The 20102-nt window shown below is 41.8% G+C and overlaps 1 protein-coding gene across 24 annotated transcripts in view; it reads left to right on the top strand.

Annotated features, from left to right (window-relative positions):
• Positions 1-382: 382 nt before the first annotated feature.
• Positions 383-20102, top strand: part of EXOC2 (exocyst complex component 2) — a 206597-nt gene continuing 186877 nt past the window's right edge. For 3 of the 24 annotated variants that reach the window (XM_070244037.1, XM_070244024.1, XM_070244008.1), the window contains exons 1-2: positions 896-952; positions 5979-6952. The gene's annotated coding sequence lies outside the window, so the exon portion shown is untranslated. Of the gene's footprint in view, positions 953-1011; positions 3089-5978; positions 6953-20102 lie in introns of those variants that run through there. The other 21 variants (XM_070244035.1, XM_070244023.1, XM_070244007.1 and 18 more) reach the window with 13 other exon arrangements.

Below are 20102 nucleotides of genomic sequence, written 5' to 3'. Positions count from 1 at the left end.
CTTAAACTCCATGGTTCTCCATAAAGTCGTTTCTTTGCATAGACTCTCAACTCCTTTGCTCCCTCTGCCTTATAAAACTCCAACCTAGGTCACAACTAATTTTCTGCTCTCTTCCCACAGTAGAGCAGCCCAAACATACACGAGCATGCGGACTGGTTCCATTTTACACTCAGGACTATACATCCCAGGAGGTCGGGCGTTCAGCTCTGCCTGGAAATCTCACCACATTTTCTCAGTAATTTGCTTCACAATGTCCAAGACAAAGATTTCCCCCTTTCTCTTTTCTCCTCAACCTTCTCTCGCCCTGCCTCCTCCGTTCTCACGGATAACGTCGCTGCTCCTTTCTCAGAAGAGCATCTTCTCACCGCTCTCCCCCGCCCCCAGCGCTGTCCCTGGCGCAGCCCCCGTCACTCCGGCCAGCCCGCCGCCGTCGCCCCGCGGCGCCTCCTCGCGCTCCGCAGGCCGCGCTTTACCCTCGGCCCCGCGGGGTCCCGCAGGAGCGACCGCCCTTCGCGCCCCTCCGCGTCCCCGGCGCCCCGCTCCGCGCCCAGCCGAGTGGGGCGCTGGCTCGGTGCGTTGAACTGAAACAGTCAACACGGTTTGCAGCTGTCCGCTGCCATCCTCCTCCGCAGCTTCCCCGGTGCGGCGGCTCCGTGCGTCACGTCGCCTCCCGGGGCTTCGGCGGGAGCCCGGTCCCGGCCCCCAGCAGCGTCACCTCACCGAGCTCACCGAGCGTCACGCTCCGGCCTCCGCGAGGGACCCGAGGGCACGGGCACGGACGGGCCCCGGCGCGCCCCCAGGCGGCAGCCCCGCGCAGCCCCGCTCCTCGGCGGACGCCCGGCCATCGACGGCGCGGCGCTCGACTGCGCTGCGGAGCGACTCCCTCGGCGCTCCCGGGGCGGAAGTGCGGCGCGGCCGGGCGGAAGTGCGCGCGCGGCTGCGGCGGCTGCAGGTACGTGTCGGAGCCGCCTCCGGGCTGGGGCCGCCTGCCCGCGGGGCAGCCCGCGCTCGGGGCCCCGCTGGGGCGGCCGCCGCGAGGGCCTGGGCGGCGAGGGGAGCGCGGGAGGCCGTTTGGCGTCGGCGGGCGCGCTGCCGGAGTGTCCTGCTTGCCAGGGCGCGGGCCTCGAGCGGCCGGCCCGGAGTCGCCTGCTCCCCGGTGCCGAGGCGGTGCGGCGGGCTCCCGGCCCTGCCCGGCGGCGGCTGGTGCTGGACCTGCCGCCCCGACGCTTTGCGAGTGGACGCTGTCCTGATGCCAAGAAACGGGTCCTGAGAGAGCTGGTCTTTAGGTGGAAATAACCTGTTCCTAATCGCTGAAGGTCGATCACATAAGAAGGAGAAAATCTGTTTTTTGTTTTTTATTTTTTTTTGTAACGAATCTGAGTAAACTTATAGGGAAAACTTTGGAAAATATTTTAAAATTCAGCCACACCTTAGTTAAATCATTTGGGTACACTGTATTGAAAGCTTGTTCTAACTGAGGTTATGTGAGTCCGTCTCCTAATGATGCGAATATTTTATTTATAAATGGTAGTACGGATATTCTGGCCAGGCTTTGTGTAATTGACTCCAGTGACAAAGGAACTGAAAGCTAAAAGCTTCTCAGGGATCATCTGTGTGTTGAAAGTTGTTGACTCAAAGGGTGGTAATAGAAAGAGGATAATGTGTGCTTAGTACTAAATGTTCTCTTCTCTTGGATTAAGTAGAAATTTAATAATTTTAAGCTGAGAAGCAGAGGATCCCCCAGTGTAACTTGGAACAACTCTTGGAAGTTTCAGAAAATATTTATTTTTTCTTGTCAAGCGTTTAATTTCCTCTACTGAATATCATTTTGGACTATTACTTTTCTAAAAACGGTTATTAATCTGCTAAGTTAATTTTTCATTCATTCCACAAATATTTGAGAGCCTGTTATGTATGAGTCTTATGAGAAATGAAATTGATACTCAAAAAATTTTACAAACACAGTTTTCGAATAAAGGACTTTGACAATTTTTGGTGTGAGGCAGGGGCAGGATCACCCAGGCCATATGGGAAATGCTGGGTTTCCAGTTTGTCTCTCAGTTCCTTTTCCACTCCTCTAGTTTACTCATCTTCACTAGCCAGTATCCTAGTACGTATGCACCCACCACATATTGGGAGCTTATTGAATGTTTATTAAATGGATGAGTTTTAGGTCAGTAATGAGTAGAGAGAATTTTGAAATTGACTGGCGTGAGAGAGAACATTGGTCACTCTGCTAAGCAGTAGTCTAGAATGTCGGTTGTTCCCAGACCCTGGGGGATCTGTTCATGGCTCTCCTGGAGTGCCTGGTAAAATCACATGGTAGTAGAATTCCATTATAATTACATGATGCAGTGTGTTTATGTTAATTTAAAAGTATTGTTGGCACAAACACACAAACTTAAGGTAATTGTAGAGAAATTATGAATCTTGATGCTGTGGACACACCCATCGGCATCCTTGGACCTCAGTTTGAAATTATAGATTCAAAAGGTGTTTTGGCGTAGGAGTCAAAGCAGCCGTTTACTGGTCGTGTGCTACCACCCACCTGCTTCATAGCATGAGCTGAGATACTTCGCCTCTTTGGGCTTCAGTTTCCTTTTTCCTGTAGTCAGAGAATACATAAAGCTAGATTATCTCTAAGAGTTCTTCCTGCTTTGAAATTTTCCAACTCAGTGAATCCTATAACCACTTAGCACAAGGGTAACCCTGTGTTGTCTTAGAGGCTATAGATATACTGGTGTTTACATATCTGTCAAAAGCTTAAGCCCTTGCCTGACAGGGATTAGTCTCAGTCATTTTTGTGTCTCCCAATTTTAACATGTGCCTGACACACACGTCAGAGATAGAGTGCTATTAGCCTGGATTCAGAATGGGCACATTTGCCCTCTCGATTAAAGAATTGCTGAGAACTAAACTGTAGTATTGAGTGTAAGTATAGCCGGAATTCAGAGAAGGGAAGGATCTGTTGGGGTTCAAGTCCTTGGGAAGGCTTCATGGAGGTCAGACCTTGATGGAGAGGATGTGGTCCTTCGCAGGGAAGGCGTGAACATCTGGTGGCACATCAGGAACAAAAGGCCACAGGCTGGTAAGTGAGTGCATTTGCGTTATGACCTTGATGGTCAGGCAGAGGAGTTTGGACTGATATATGAGGCTTTTTTTTCTGGAAAATGATGTTAGGCTTCCTCAAAAGCTTCATGAATATTCTTTAACTTAGTATTGTTGGTAGCGTTTAAGACTGGGGTGCATCATCCAATTGGCTTTATTTTTGGTTTTGGTTTTAGTAATTCCTTGTACTTAGTGTTTCCCACTTACAATAAATCTTGGTGCCAGTAATGGAAAAAAGAGTGGATACTGAAACCTGGGAAACCTAGATATGAGTTACTTAGAATGTAAGGTGCATGAGGTGGATCCAGGCAGGCCCCTAGGGTGGTGCTGGGCACAGAGTTAGTGTTGGGTGATCCTGGTGCAGCGCCAAGGGACCTCTCCCTTTGGTACTTGCCAGCTGTGCTGCTTTTGGCAAGGTTGGCACCTAGTTTCATCTGTAAGCTTTGATGAATTTTTCAAGTCCTTTTCCACTTAAAATTTCTGTGATTTTGGAGGGTATGTGATTTTATCTTTCATTGTTTCGTAATTTTACTGAAAGACAAAAAGCCGTGAATATTTGGTTTCAGTTTAATTTTCGTGAATGCCCTGTGTAATTGACATGATGTGTAGGTGGGTAAGTCAGGGTCTCAGCAGGAATCAGAATTCATGCCAGATGGTTCAGATAAGGAGATTTTAGTGAAGGGACTACTTGTGGAGGTGTGGGCGGGGCTAGGGAACAAAGGTGTAGTGAGGCCCAAAGAGAAACTAATAGCTGGAAGGGACAAAAGGAGAAAGCAGAGCTCGCTGCAAGTGGGAGCCACAGAGAAGGCTGTGGCTGTTAGACCTGAGATGTGGTGCTCAGGGATCAGGGAGCAGGACTGAAGTGCCCCAGCCTGAGGCTGGTCCACTTCTGAAATCCAAAGCTCAGACCCCCGCTCTTTGCTTGCAGTCTCTTGTCTTTCTAACCCTCGCTTAGTTTCTCCCATTCTACCTGCCTTTACCTGATCTTCGGTCGCTGTCATTCCATTCTGCTCAGTTGTATCATCATCCTTCTGTATCACCTGGCTGGCAATTTCTCAGCCCTGGACCATCTCAACTCTTACCTCCTTGAATGCTTGAACTGAGTTGCTGAGAGCAGCAGGGGAAAATCCTAGCATCTAGATTTGTACCCTATAAATCCATGGTCACCAGTCTCAACTGGCCATCAAAGAATTTTCTAGTGTTTTCCTCCTCAGCACTTGCTTCTGTTCTGTGCAGAATCTATTTGAAGCATTTTCTGCCCTTCTCTTCTCAAACCTCTCATTCCTTCACAAAATCTATACTGTTAGCAGATAATCTTGCCACGTATTTCAGAACTAATAGAGCTATCAGAGGAGAATCTCATACTCTTTCTTCCAAAAAACCTTCCTCCTTCCCCAGTTACATTGAAAGAGATTGCATTTACTCTAAGACCTATCTATCCCTGTTCCTGGGCTTTATGTCCCTTCTACTCCTGCCTGCGAGAGCACTTCACTCAGTTGTTCATCTCTTGCCAAAGGCTGCTTCCTGTCACCCTTTAAACATTCTTAGACACAGGTAACGATAAAGCAAAGCAGAAAAACAGCAATTAAAAAAGTAGCATCCTCCTTTGATTTTACATTTCCCTGTTAAAATTTCTCTCTTTTCTTCCCTTCCCAGCCAAATTTCTTAAATAGTTCTTTGTACTCAACTTTTCGCTCATCCCACTGCTGTCTGGTTTTGGTGCCCATCACTCCATTGAAGGCCAAGGTCATCCATAACCTCCTTGTCACAAAATCTTGTTCTTATTATTTCCCCAATGTAGTGCCTGGAACGTAGAAAATGTCCCAAATAAATGTTTGTTTTGATTGAACAATCTGAGGGGATTTCCTTGTTCCAAATTCTGGTTTATCTGTATCTGTTTTCCTGAGGGATAGAAATCCAACACTGTCATCTTTTGAGGTGCTGGATGATCAATTTCTATATATATCCCAAATCTTCTCAATGGACTAAAAGATCGAAATCAATTTTATTTGATAACGACTTCTTCAGTATTGTTCACATGATCTATCTTTCTGGGGGAAAAAAAGCATCTGGATATCTTTTTCTGAAAAATTACATTTCTGAAAATGGCAGGAATTAATGTTTTGTCCACCCAATGTAGATCTAATAAAGAGGCAGTCGTAGGGATGTGGGTGCAAGTAGCAATAGATTGATACGTGAATAATGCTATGCTTTTGCATGGAACTACTCTTCCTTCTTTCCCTTAAGAGTATCTTCTTAAGGAGGTTTTTGTTTTTATATTTGCTTTTCTTGGTGGAGTGGTGGGGGTGGGGCGTGGATTTGCACTGGCCTGTTTCATTTCTGATATGTCATCAGTGTGCGATGGCATGAGGTAGAGGACCAGCCACTTTTAGACCTACTGCTTTTGGCTTTGAAATGTTGTGAAAGCAGTTGTCCTTTAGGAAGAGACAGCCTGCTGAGGCAGGAAGATTTTATAGTTTCTGGGAAATAAGGGAGACTTTTAATGAACTCTTCTAACTAAGATGGAATCCAGTGCTTATTTTAAGAGACTAGCTAGGGAATCAACTATTTATGTAACAGATCAGTTATGTGGGAGCTCTGGAGAGCCAAAGTGTCAGGCTTTTCCACTATATTCTATTTTACTTCCAGTATTCTTTCCAGTCACCTCATGTAGATGCTCTTCTCTTTAGTCTCGTTCCTCCAAACATTGTAGCCAGAGTGAAGGTTTTTCCCCCACCAAAAAAAAAAAAAAGTGCTATTTGTCAGTTGTATTTTTTAAATCGTTGGATTTTTTTCCAAATGAATTAAAGCATAAATACTTACATTTTCATTTAAAAGCATTGTGTGTCTCAATGATCTTTTGTTTCTAGGAGTCACAGAGGAAAGAACCTAAGAGCGAGCTGGAGAGCAGGGCAGCTCTCCTCCGTTTCCATCTGCTCAGGCCTTCACTTCTGCAGATGCTCCTGCTGAGGACCAGTGAATCTTCTCAGGATGCTTTCTACCCCAGGGATTCTTTCAGATTTGTGCATGATTATATTTTTGTTAACCATGATTTTGAGGTGGAGCAAGAGACAGATGATTAATTTAGAAAACTGGACCGAAGTGCTCCTGACCCTAAGACTTGTCCCACTCTGTGCTGTTAGATGGTAAATGTGTGGCAGTGCTGAGGTGACTTGACCTTGACTCTGCTCAGGAGAAGTAGAGTCTGAGATTACAGAAAACTGAAGGAAGTAAATTACCCTGCTGTAAGACTCTTTTCTCAGTATCTCTGGGAGATCTCTTTGGGGCCAGCCCAGCCCAGCCCTGAAGGTCAGGTCTATCCTAGCATAGGTTGAACATGACTCAAGGAGGGTACAGTGAGTTCCAGAGTTTGGTTCTGTTGCTGTGTGGCCTGAGAGTCTAGTTGAGTGTAATTTTATTGTTGAAAGTCACTAGGCAGCTCTGCAGCTAGATTTTTCTGGGGTCCTTTGGGTCCAAGATGGCTCTGGACAGGATAAGCCTACTTGGTGCTTCTCAAGCGTTAATGTGCAACAGATGGCTAAAAGGCAGATTCTCACTCAGTGAGTTAGGCTGGGGTCTTGAGATTCCTCCTTTGTGATTTGCTCCTTGGTGTTGCTGTTTTGAGTAGCATGGAGGGGGTGGAGTTTGAGAGTTTATTATTACTATTTTCATTTTTTGGTATTTTGGGGGGAATACTTTTACTTTGCTATGGCCTGATTTAAGAAAATAGTACTTTTAACATCAGGAGGCTTTCCTTGGCCTGTTTGGTGAAGGTTCTCCAAGTCTTCCGTGAATCAGAACTTCTATTTTTCCAGCTCCTGGCCTCATCTGGGGACCTGATGGGGTAAGACACCTGATCACTTGTTCATATTTTTTGTCTGCTATTCAAATCAGCAAAATTCTTTGCCAAATAGTAAAAAAAATTTTCGTTTAATCGTTAAAGCTACTTTTGTGGTTACATTTTCTGCACAACCCCCCCCCCCCCCCGTCCCCCCAAATATTACTGCTACTGATGTGGGCTTGGCGAGCTAAGGAGTCAAAAGAAACATTTCTTGCACTCTCAAGATCTGGTAGTAGTGCTCCTTTTATTCAGAGAGTAGCATGGGGACAGGACCCATGGGCAGTGAAGAGCTGCAGGGGTTGAAGGGTAGGGCTAAATTTTATAAGGCATAGGTATGTGAGTTATTTCTTTACAAGACAAAGGAAAGATCTTGTAAAAAAGTTGTTAAAATGGTATCAGTGCAAGTGGGGTCTGGTTATTGGCTGGTCCTAAAACTTTGGATACAGATCAGGTCAGGATGTCCTATACTTTCTGGAGGACGATATAGATTGGTATGTGGGCCAGGACGCCTTGGGTTTCTCTCCCTGGGGCAGCCTTGATCCACATCATTACTAGTTATTTTTTTCTATATGTTTTTAGTCTGAAGTTATGTAAAAAAGTAATTTACTCTCTTTTATTGTACCAATAAATATTTTGGAAAATTATAGATTGTGCTACAATGAAATAAGGGAAAATTATAAAATTAAAATTTTCTGGGGCTGGCGTGGTGGTGTAGTGGTTAAGTTTGTGTGCTCCAGCTTCAGCGGCATGGGGTTCATGGGTTCGGATCCCAGGTGTGGACCTGGCACCATTGGTGGCGCCGTGCTGTGGTAGCATTCCACATCAAAAAAAAAAAAAAAATAGAGGGGCTGGCCCAGTGGTGCAGTGGTTAAATTCACACACTCTGCTTCGGTGGCCCAGGGTTCACTGGTTCGGATCCTGGGTGCAGACCTATGTACCGCTTATCAAGCGATGCTGTGGCAGGCGTTCCACATATAAAGTAGAGGAAGATGGGCACGGATGTTGGCTCAGGGCCAGTCTTCCTCAGCCAAAAAAGAGGAGGTTTGGCAGCGGATGTTAGCTCAGGGCTAAGCTTCTCAAAAAAAAAAAAAGAGGATTTTCACAGATGTTAGCTCAGGGCCAATCTTCCTCACACACACATACAAAATTAAAATTTCCTGACCTTTATTGGAGAACCATTTGAAATTCATCCTGTGTGCTTCATTAAACGAAAAGAGGCAGATGGGTTAAAACTAATATAAATCTAAAAGAAAATGCATCTATTTAAGTGTCTCTTATAAACTGGAAGAAAATGTGGCCTTTCATCTTTATTTTAATGAAATGCTTTTATAATGGTAATTTTCTCTTTTGACCCGTGATGGATAGGAGGTTAATTGATGTTAAATGGATGCTTTGTTAATCCTTCATCAGCTGCTAAATTGGTCTGGGGGAGTACAGGTCAAGGCCACAGGAGGCCACGACCGGCTTGTTTTCTCAGAGAGGTTTTGCCCTTTCTCCAAACCACACATCACTCGATCCAGCTGTATGTAGAGGAGACTCCTCTCTGCCCTCCCCCTCTTTCCCTCTTCTCCCAGCCCCCAGCACTCCCCCTCCTTCTCCCCTCTCTCTGCACTGCTGAGTGACAGCTTGTAGATGTTGCGTGCGAGGACTTCAGCTGTCTCTGTGTGGTCTGAGTGTGTGGTCTCCATTCAGCTGAGAGGCTGCTAACAGGGTGGATGAGAGCGAGCAAGACTGTTTACTTTAATTTATTTCGGATGCCGGAATTGTGCCCGGAGTCTCTCCTGAGCTTGATTCCGTAGCTAGCAGCTTCAATCCCTGCAGCTGTGGCGCGGTCTCAGCTCTCGGCCGTCCTCTCCCCACAGGCGCTTTCCACGGCATCTGCCTAGTCAGTCCCTGGGGCTCTGAAATCTTCATGGCGCTGCTGAGTGCTGTGATTATTTTGCTTTCACTAAGTCAAGATAGATGGCCTTGAAGAAGTTTCTTTTGAGGTAAAGCTAGAGAAGTAAAGCAGAAATTTTAAGATAAGTGAGAAAGTGATGTATTTTTAGAAATTGGGAGAGCTATTAAAAAATTTGGGTCGAATTAATCCAGTTGTGCTCATGTGTAAGAGAATCTGGGAGTTCTCTGACATCCTGTCATGTTTAACAATTTTAATAAAATTAACCAATTTAAACTAACAGTTGATTCTTTGACCTTTTTTGAGAATCTGCATTGATTTTGGCATGCCTGTTTACTGTAGTTATTGTATTTGTCAGCAGTGAAATTGGCTTATTTCATCATAAAGAATTGACAAGTTGAGACAAGTAAAACTTTGTTTTTATATAATAATATAAATCTAGGGCAATATCTTTTTTTTGTCATTCTTTCATTATAAATAGCTTATCAATAGTTTCTTGATTTTATTCCTTTAACGTTCCTGAACATTCTTATTGAGATGGCCATGTATTTTATTTAAGTAGACATATGTAGAATCTTGATATCACTTGGGATTTTGCATTGCTTAGCTGCTTCTTTCTCTGTCTTCCTACAGTCTTGCTGAAATGGAGTTGGTGTTATCAATGTGTTGTCCAGGAGTAGAAAGTCTAGGCCACTGACATTTTCCAGAGAAGTTAATATATATAGCTTATTGTTGTTCTGCTTTTCCTGCTACTTTCAAGCCTGAGTTTCAGTAAATGTACTCTGTTCCCATAGCTGGGAGAGTCAAGCCTTCCTCCACTCCCTTGCACCTTTTCAGTCCTGGCCGTGGTTTTCCTTGGTCTCATTTGATCTTGACTCAGAAGACTTTGGGAATTTAGTAGTGTCAAATGCTTTTTTAAAAAAAATGCTATCATCTTGTATTTTGTCTTGTGTTCATTTTTGGGGGGTTCTGTGTTTGTGGTGATAGAGATAATTTAATGCTCTCAAGAATTCTAAAGCAAAATAAGTATATTTGCTGTGGAGGAGGAAGAAATTTTCCTCGACCTTTCTAGGTTCTTCTGGCTGGTCTAAGAATTAAATTGACATGAAACAGATTAATAGGAGAAATGAAATTTAATTTTGTACATATGGGAACCCCACATACATGAGAGGTGTATATACTATCTTGAGCTAAGGAATGGGATAGGGGCCTGAGGCTTCAAAGGGGTGGAGGGTAATTCACAGGATGATAAGAAGAGCACATGTTCAATATAGATGTTTGTTGAGCCATACAGAAAGGTCATAAAAACTTCTAGTAATACCTCTTATTATGGGCAAGGCCCCCAATTCAAATTCTTTAAGGGAGAGGTAAAAGTTCTCTTAAGCCCACAGGTTCTCAATTGCCTTTAGCTCAAAATATTCCACATGCCAAAGTGGCACATCTTGGGGAGGCCTGTTTTGAACCCCTTCCATTGTAGAATTCTGCAACTATCACCACTATCTAATTCTGGAACATTTTCATCACTCCAAAAGGAAACCCTGAACCCACTATCAGTCCTTTCCCATTCCGCCTCCTCTAGCCGCCACTAATGTACTTTCTGTCTTTGTAGGTTACCTGTTCTGAACTTTCATATAAATGGAATCGTATAATATGTAAGCTTTTGTGTTGGTTGTGGCAAAATACGTGCATAGTATTAGTTATTACCCTGTGTCTTTTACCTAGCAGGTGAAAGTTTTATATATATATATATATATATATATAGAAAACATTGATAAGTGATGATTATAGTCAAGTAGTCACTATGAATAGAATTTAACTTATGTTTTAGAAACTCAGAAATATTTCAAAGGAGCTGTGAAGTGCTCTAGGCTTATATTCGATGAAATGTCGTGTGTGTATTGTCTGTCAGTCACCCAGCTCTTCCCAGTCAGTCATGCAGAGACGTAATCCCACCTGTCCTGAGTTCACCAATGTTATTGCTAACGCATTGTTTGAAATTTGATCTAGAACTCGAAACGGATAAATCCTGATTGAATTAAATCCCTCCTTCCTACCTTCACTTTTATTGGGCTAAATCCTCCAGGAATGAACAGTGAGTGAGCAGCAAAGGAGTGGAGTTTTGCTCTAGGTAGCTAAAGTGGGAATTGCCCTCGAGCGGTTGATTCTCTTCCAGGGGTGGAGAAACAGTGTCTGTAGAGCCACAATATCTTGGCAGCGTTTTTAAAAATAGCATTTCCAAATCCATCTCTATTAAAGTCAAGTTCATCTTTAAATCTAATTAAAAAATTACTATCTTTGTTTGGACTTTTCATTATTTAGAACTGAAAAGTTGGAATCTTTTAATATATTCTTAGTACTGCCCCTCCCTTTTTTATCTGTTAATTTTTAAAATTGAAAAATCAAACTTAAATCAGTTTTGACTTGGTTTTTATAGAAATAAAGGGTGGTTGAAAAATAAGTATTTTTCTAATGCAGAGATTTATGAGGAGTAAAACTCATTTTGGTTTAAACATTTAAAATATTTTTTGGGAAAAAGACACGTTATTAAAAGTCTGACCCTACACATTAGAATTTCTGATTTTCAGGTAGTTCTTTATGGAAGTGGTAATAGAATATCAAACTGTTCACTTCTTGGCTCTTATAATTAGAAGGTACGTTTGAACTTGACCTGCTGACACCCACAGGCAACCCATAGAAGAGTTGTTCTGTTCAGGCCTTTATGGTTAATTTGGATTCATCTCTGCTTTTCTGTGGCGTGAACAAATAACCTGCTTTGGAGTTAGCACCTCCCTATTGAGTGTTAAAAGAAGCTGTCACATGTCGATTGAGTAAACTTTTAGGAGTTAAGTTAGAGAACTCTCAGTTTCTATACAGGTATGCACACCTTGGAAATATTGCAGGCTTGGTTTCAGACCACCACAATAAAGTGAGTATCGCAGTAAAACAACTCACAGGAATTTTTTGGTTTCCCAGTAAATTGTGTTTACATCATGCTGTGGTCTATTAAATGTGCAATAGCATTATGTCTAAAAGATAAAGTACATACAGTAATCAAAAACATACTTTATTGCTAAAAAATGCTAACCATCATCCAGTCCTTCAGCGAGTTTTCTTTTTGCTGATGGAGCATCTTTACTTGACACTGATGACTGATCAGGGTGGTGGTTGCTGAATGTTAGGGTGGCTGTGACAATTTCTTAAAATAAGACAACAGTGAAGTCTGCCACGTCAGTTAACTCTTCTTTTCATGAACAATTTCTCTATAGCATGCAATGCTGTTTTATTTTATTTTATTTTTTTGCAGAAGATTAGCCCTGAGCTAACATCTGCTTCCAATCCTCCTCTTTTTGCTGAGGAAGACTGGCCCTGGGGCAACATCCATGCTCATTTTCCTCTACTTTATATGTGGGACTCCTGCCATAGCATGGCTTGCCAAGCGATGTCATGCCCGCACCCGGGATCTGAACCGGCAAACCCCGGGCTGCTGAAGTGGAATGTGCGAACTTAACCACTGCGCCGTGGGGCTGACCCCACGATGCTGTTTGATAGCATTTTACCTACAGTAGAACTTCTTTCACAATAGGAGTCGGCCTCTTCAAACCCTGCTGCTGCATTATCAACTAAATTTATGTAGTATTCTATTAATCTTTTGTTGTCATTTCAACAGTTTTCACAGCATCTTCACCAGGAGTAGATTCCATCTCAAGAAACCACTTATTTTGCTCATCCATAAGAAGCAACTCATCCATTAAAATTTTATCATGAGATAGCAACAAGTCAGTCCCATCTTCAGGCTCCACTTCTAATTCTAGTTCTCTTGCAGTTTCTGCCACATCTGCAGTTACTTCCTCTACTGAAGTCTTGAACCCCCACAGTCATCCATGAGGGTTGGAATCAACTTCTTCCAAAGTCCTATTAATGTAGATGTTTTGACCTCTTCCTGTAAATTGTAAATGTTTATAATGGAATCTAGAATGGTGAACCCTTTCCAGAAGGTTTTTAATTTACTTTGCCAAGATCCATCAGAGGAATCACTATCTATGGCAGGCTATAGCGTTATGAAATATATTTCTTCAGTGGTAAGACTTGAAAGTCTAAATTGTTGCCACTTGAGCTCTCCCCCAACCAGAAAGAGGCTGAGAAAGAGCCCCTTGCCCTTCCTTCTGGGGTCTTTTCTCTGGTGTCACAACTTTGAAATGAGACCGAAGCTGAGCGTTCAACAGCACAAGCTTTATTCAGTGGCCAAAGAATGGAGGAGCAGGAATTATGTTCAAAAATCAACTTCTCAGCTCTCAGGGCAATCAAGCAGCTTTTATGAGGGGTCAAGGTAATGAAGGGGAGGAATATTCATAGTTATTCAGGGAAGTGGGCTGGTTTTTGAGGGAATAGGGTGTCACCTCTTTTCTTTCCTTATTTGATCTGGTGTGTCCTGTCATGGCCACAGGTGGGTGTGTTAATCCCACGTTACACACCCACAGGTGGGTGTGTTAATTATCACGTTAATGTATTATAATGAGCTTAAAATCAGTTATGAGGTCTACTTCAGGTCAAGTTAGACTGCCAGGTCGCCTCCAACTGGTCTTGACTGGTCTTGATCACGAGGTCTTAGCTGTCTTTCCCTCTTGTGGTTGTGGGTTTCCTGCAAGCTAAAGATAATATATTAGGTTTGTTATGAGCAGACTTGTTGTTATGTCTTATGGGGTTGGTGGACCGGGTAGCAAAATTACTCCTTGATCCATGGGCTGCAGAATGGATGGCATGAAAACAACATTAATCTCATTGTCCATCTCCATCAGAGCTTTTGGTTGACCAGGTACATTGTCAATGAGAAGTAATGTTTTGAAAGGAATTGGTTTTTTCTGAGCAGTAGTTCTCAACAGTGGGCTAAAACTATGTAGTAAACCATGTTGTAAACAGATATGTTGTCATTTAGTTTTTGTTGTTCCATTTATAGAGCACAGAGTAGATTTAGCATAATTCTTGAGGTCCCTAGGATTTTTAAAGTGGTAAATTGAGCATTGGCTTCAACTTACATTCACCAGTTGCATTAGCCCCTAACAAGAGAGCCAGCCTGTCCTTTGCAGCTTTGAAGCCAGGTGTTGACTTCTCCTCTCTAGCTATGAAAGTCCTAGATGACATCTTCCTCCAATATAAGGCTGTTTCCCCTGCACTGAAAATCTGTTGTTTCAAGTAGCCCCCTTCATTAAGGATCTTAGCTAGGTCTTCTGGAGAACCTCCACAGCTTCTGCATCAGCACTTGCTGCTTCACTTGCTCTTCTACATTATGGAGACAGCTTCTTTCCCTAAACCTCGTGAACCAACCTCTGCTGCTTCCAGCTTTTCTTCTGCAGCTTCCTCACCTCTCTCAGCCTTCATAGAATTGATGAGAGTGAAGGCCTTGCTTTGAAACAGGCTTTGACTTAAGGGAGTGTTGTGGCTGTTTTTTTCTTCTGTCTAGACCACTGAAACTATCCATATCAGCAATGAGGCTGTTCCATTTTCTAATCATTTGTGTGTTCACTGGAGTAGCACTTTTAACTTCCTTCAAGAACTTCTCCTTTGTATTCACAACTTGACTAACTGGTGCAAGAGGCCTAGCTTTTGGCCTTTCTTGGCTTTCGGCATGCCTTCCTTTCTAAGCTCAATCATTTCTAGCTTTTGATTTAAAGTGAGAGACATACAACCCTTCCTTTCAGTTGAACACTTAGAGGCCATGGTAGGATTATTAATTGGCTTAATTTCAATATTATTATATCTCAGGGAGTAGAAAGGCCTAAGGAGTGGGATAGAGGTGGGGGAATGGCCAGCTGGTGGAGCAGTCAGAACATACACAATATTTATGGATTAAGTTCGCCATCTTATATGTGCATGGTTCATGGTGCCGCAAAACAATTACAATAGTAATTTCAAACATCACTCATCACAGATCAGCATAATGAATATAAATTAATGAAAAAAGTTTGAAATATTGCAAGAATTACCAAAATGTGACACAGACAGGAAGCGAGCAACTGCTGTTGGAAAAATGGTGCTGGTAGACTTCCTTGATGCAGGATTGCCATAGACCTTCAATTTGTAAAAAATGCAGTATCTGCAAAGTGCAGTAAAGCTAAGTGCATAAAACAAGGTATGCCTGTACTTAGTTATCCATTTAACCAAAGTGACAATAGAAGATTTGAAAAGCAAGTATAGAAGGTTACACAGAGCCAAAGTTAACTCTTTTATTATTAAGAAGACTAGGTTTACTTAGTAATCAAAAGCCTAATAAAGTGCAAAAACTTATTTTGATAAAACATAAAATCTTTGCTTTCCTTTCGTAATCTTTTATCAAGAGTGTACTAATAGTCTCAGGAAACTTTGTCCTTTAGTGAATAAAAGAAAATTAAATTCCAGTGTTACATAAGTACACTACTGATATTAAAGCTTAATTTTAAAACCCTTATAATAATTTAATTTTTGCCAGCCTGATTACACAAGGAAAAATTCTCTTTCTCTCTCTTTTTTGTGTACATTTAGTTCTTCACTTTTCTCCTTTCCACTCTGAAACAAAATGACTCTCATTTCTCTTAACAAAAATGCATCTTCATACTTGGATTTTAAATCTTTAAAAACTTTAATTTCTAGTGAAAAATAAAGAACTTCACAATTATGAACTATCTTTTATATTAGCATTCTGTGGCTTGGCAAATTTATAGATGCTTTCTAAAATTTCTAGAAACATATGCTTTTTTGTAGAATATTTCTCAGCATGGCATAAGACATGTTTACTACTACACTGAAATATTTTTAAGTCTCTCTGCAATGAGAAGCCAAAAGTTGCTAAACTTATGTTGAGTAATTAATATTTCACTGTTTTATCTTATTTGGAAATGATCTAAATATTCAGCAAATTTCACATCGTTTAATTTAACTTAGGAAAACTGAAGTTTCAAGTTACCAAAAAGTTTCTAGAAGCTATTTTAAAGTACACGTTCCATAAAATATAATTGTTGCTAAAAAGTTTATCAATCTGTATCCCAATTATATCTATCTAAATTTTTTCCTCCCAACAATTATGTTTAGATTATCCACAAAAACTTCATGAGACATTAGACAAAATCAGCCATCATTTTAAGTTGTTTTTTGCTGATAAATTTTGTAGCAGAGATAACATGAATTTGGCTAGTAAACTCAGATAAAATAAAAGTAGTTTATTTGTATTATATTCAATGTTGATAACTTTAAAGATGCGTCTCCTTTAATTAAACCAGTGAACTTAAGCTATCTTTTATACCTAATATTTTCCCAGATCTTGTGAACTTGAAAAGCCTTTGAACTAGTTTCCGTATTTCTGAGAACTTTAAAATGCCCAGTCCTTACAAGTACTTGACCTTTAACCCAGTTAAATAGAGCTCTTTTATGAATTAATTCTGGCACTATCACCAAAGGCAGAGAATAACCACACACCTGCGAGGCATATGGGTAGACATACAGACGGACACATAGACAGAAACAGAGACCTTATAGTTATGCAGGTGTATGGAGAAGATTTGTAAGATTTCTCATTAGCCTAATTTCTAAATTCCTTCTCTTTTTTTTTTCCTTCTGATGAGAAACATTTGCATTTCAAAGAAAGGCTCTTCAGTCCTAGACAAGGTGGGGGTAGAACATTTACATCACAAAGGCACAGGGAAGGTATCCAAGTTTTCTCTCACTTGGAATTTTGGAGGCACTTTGAGACAAGACAGTTCTGTTTCTAAGGCCCCAGTATCTCCAGGTATTCTGAGATGAATAGGTGAGGTTTGGGGGATTAGCAAAAAGGGCAGGTAAACTTTGAACTTCTAGAGCCACACCTTTGGTTCTGTAAAAACTACATTTGTAAAACAAAGACAGCCAGTTTTAGTTCCTTAAAGAATTGGGTTGTAGCTTTTGTTTTAGGTACCTTTTATCTTTTCAATTTTTCATTAGCCTTTTGCAATGAATCCTTCAATGAAGATATTTTGGAATCTTGAACCTTTGTGAGTTTCTCCATGCTAATTTAAATATGCATCCCCTTCTGTTTGGTTTGGGAGCCCTTGCTTTTAAGTGCACCTTTTAAATGATCTTTCTATTTGGAACATACCCCTTAAAGTTTTCCCGTCTTGCTAGATATCTGCAGCTTCTGAGACTACAGTTCTTAAACATCAAGTGAACAGTTGAGTCAAAAGGTGGCATACTCAACTCTTTGGATGTAACAGATCCCATTTCTTTTAGTTAGCCTTTATCTGTACAAAACAAGGTAAACAAACACGTACACTTTAATAGATTAGCAGTGACCAAGAGATGTTACTGTGTGCTGGCTGGGAGAAGGCCTGTGCACAGAACCAGAGATTCTCATGGAATCTGCGACTGGGGAGAGGATTGGACCAGCAGATTCCAAGGAATGGGGACTGCAGACTGATTCCAGACAAAATGGAGTACTGCAGCTGCCACCAGCAGTTCCCAGCATGGAATCTAGGGGCTGATTCCAAACAAATGGGGAGCTGCAGGCTAAACTGTCAGCAGCTCTCAGTATGGAATCCAGGGACAGAGCTAAGGGCTGGGATTTTCCTCTATATTGGCAAAAACCAAGAGATGTTACTGCGTCCTCACATTGCAGTCTGAAAGGCGAGGGGCTTGCCTTTGGGTAGAACAATCTGCCAGCTCAGTTGGCTTCAAGGAGAATCCTCTGCCAGCTCAGTTGGGCTCTGAGCAGACTTGTCTTCCAGCTCAATCTGAGGTCTCCCATAAGGGAAAGTCAGCTAGATCGGGAGCTTGAATGCAAAGAGAATGGAGCTTGACCAGAAGAAACTTACCAACAGCCTTTGGAAACGGTCAAGAGAGACAGTAAACACAAAAGAGTTCGTGGGGCATCATGCCTGTGTTTCTCACCCCTGAATGCCATCAGAAGTTCGCTTTGGTCCTGCCACTGCCACCATATTTGTTAAAAAAACAAAAGTCAGCCAAGTGCCTTTGACGATCTGATTGGCTTTATTAAGCAATTAATTCATTGAATTGGGCAGGATCCCATCTAGCAACTGGAAGAGCACACTAAAGAGTTATACCAAATGGAAGGTTTTATAGAAAGAAGTGTGGGGCCCGGGAGCTAGTAGCAAAAGAAAAGATTATTTTTAGGCCTGACATCTTCTCTTTTGGAGGGAAGGGAATGGCAGGAGTTTTTATCATGTAGAATACCTCACTAGTGCAACTCAGGAAATTTCAGATTGACTGTTTAAAGGTCACGTTCCTGGGAAGGGCTAAAATTGTAATTAAGTCTTGGTTTTCTGTTGTGGGGGCCATTTTGGGCCTTCTGACTCCTAGTTAAGTGGCTTTTTTTTTGCTGAGTTTGTGTCTTTCCCAGCTGAGCAAGTTGTTTTGCCTGGCTAAAGTGTGGTGCTAATGACATCAATGTTCTTTGCCCCATCTAAGTCAATTTGCTTCGTACTAATGAGAACTACTGATGGTGTCCTTAATGCCAGTCAGTTATCTCTCAGTGTATGTCCATGGCCACCCTGCAGAGTTGGGTTGAGGGGTCAGCTTGTCAGCATTTCTGAAAACTGTTCTTTTTTGGTGCCTTTTTCATGTATGAAGGACAGCAGTGTGTGTGTATGTGTGATTACAAGCACAGCCACGGGAGCCAAACTGCCTCGGTGTGAATCCTGCTCTTCCAGTTGCTGCTTATGGGATATTGGACAAAGTATGAATGGGGCAGCCTCATAAGGGAGTTGTGAAGATTAAGTTATTATATAGGAAGAACATAATAATCCCTCAGTAAATATAACATTATTAATTGATGTTTGCTTAATATCAAAAGCATGGCCTCATGCAAGTTGTTTGCTATCTCTAGGAATTACCTCACCCTCAGAGAGCCAGTTCCCTTCCTGGTTTGCCAGGCCCCAAGATGTCAAAGTATCATAAAATACAGAAAATAAAAAACGTGATTAGTACAAGGACCAAGACCTTCTATCAAAGCTTCAGTTTTTAGTAGCAGAGTGGAAAAAAGATCAGTAGAGTAGTGATTCTTTTTACCGATGAGAAGAGACATAAATTTGACCTAGAAAAGAGTATGAGAGAAAGCATTCACGATATCTAACCTCCTCCCAATTACTTTTGAAGTTACTGCTGTGTTTTGGAAATATTTTTTCTTTACCATGATCCAGACTCATTTTCACTTTGAGCTTTTAGAAGTGTTCACAGTACACATTTTGTACAAGATAGTTTTTTTACAGGGTATGTGAACTCTTCTGAGGAAACATAGCCCAAATGCTAGCTAGCCGAAAGGATAAATAAAAGAAGAAATAAATAAATAGAAGTGATCACTTGGGAGTGATCTATTTAAGGCTAAACAAATTTCATATTTATTTTTATACAGAATTTTGTGAAGGAGAAGAAATAATTATGTCAGCAATGTTTAGCATTCATTTAGAACCACCTGTTCTTAATTATCATGACAGTAAAAAACTCATTTTGACCTTAGAGTTATCCTTATTTAGGTATAATGATTCAAATTTGGGTGATTGCATGTGAATTATGACCACTTTGGCATTTTTTGCTTAATTTCTAGTTTGGAGTTTGATAGTTCTGTTACTCTTTGAACCCAGCATAGCAATATAAAATTTGAGTAGAAGTCATTATAATTCTCAGTTTCCTTTTTTTGGATGCAGTGGGTTTCAGGAAGCCGCTCTTTTGAGCTTTTGTATATGTACTTTTTGGTCATTGTTTGACATCAACATCTGGAACCTAGAGGACCACCACAGATAGAGTGAAAACCTGTCACAATTAAAACTCCTCCCTCAGAGTCACTTTGTTCTTATTTTAGATAGGGCCAGGAAAGGGACAGTCCGAATAAACAGGGATTAGAGCCTGGGGATGTGGCATGATCAGTAGTCAAGGCTTCTTCCTGTGGCTGAGGTGTGAATAAATGGACATAACATCAAGGAAGATGGTGGTGATGAGGCTGGGAGCTTGAGGGGCAAGAGGAGTGGGAGTCTTCCCAGGGATATGCTGAGATCCAGGCCTCATTCTCATTCTTCCAAGGTGATGCAGAGGCTGTGGAGGTCTTATACCGAGCACCCAGCTCTCCTCCATTCTAATCCCTGGAGCAGTCGTCCTCAACTAGGGGGTGACACTCTCTCCTTCCCTGGGGACATTTGACATGGGGTGGAGATACATTTTGATCATCACAATTGGGGGTGTGCTATTGGCATCTAGTGGGTAGGGGCCAAATGCACTGTTCAACATTGTGCAACACACAGGATA

This window comes from Equus caballus, chromosome 20, assembly GCF_041296265.1.
Source record: "Equus caballus isolate H_3958 breed thoroughbred chromosome 20, TB-T2T, whole genome shotgun sequence".
NCBI classification, from domain to species: domain Eukaryota; kingdom Metazoa; phylum Chordata; class Mammalia; order Perissodactyla; family Equidae; genus Equus; species Equus caballus.
The sequence above is the reverse complement of the archived record's forward strand: the minus strand, read 5'-3'. Positions and strand labels throughout refer to the sequence as shown.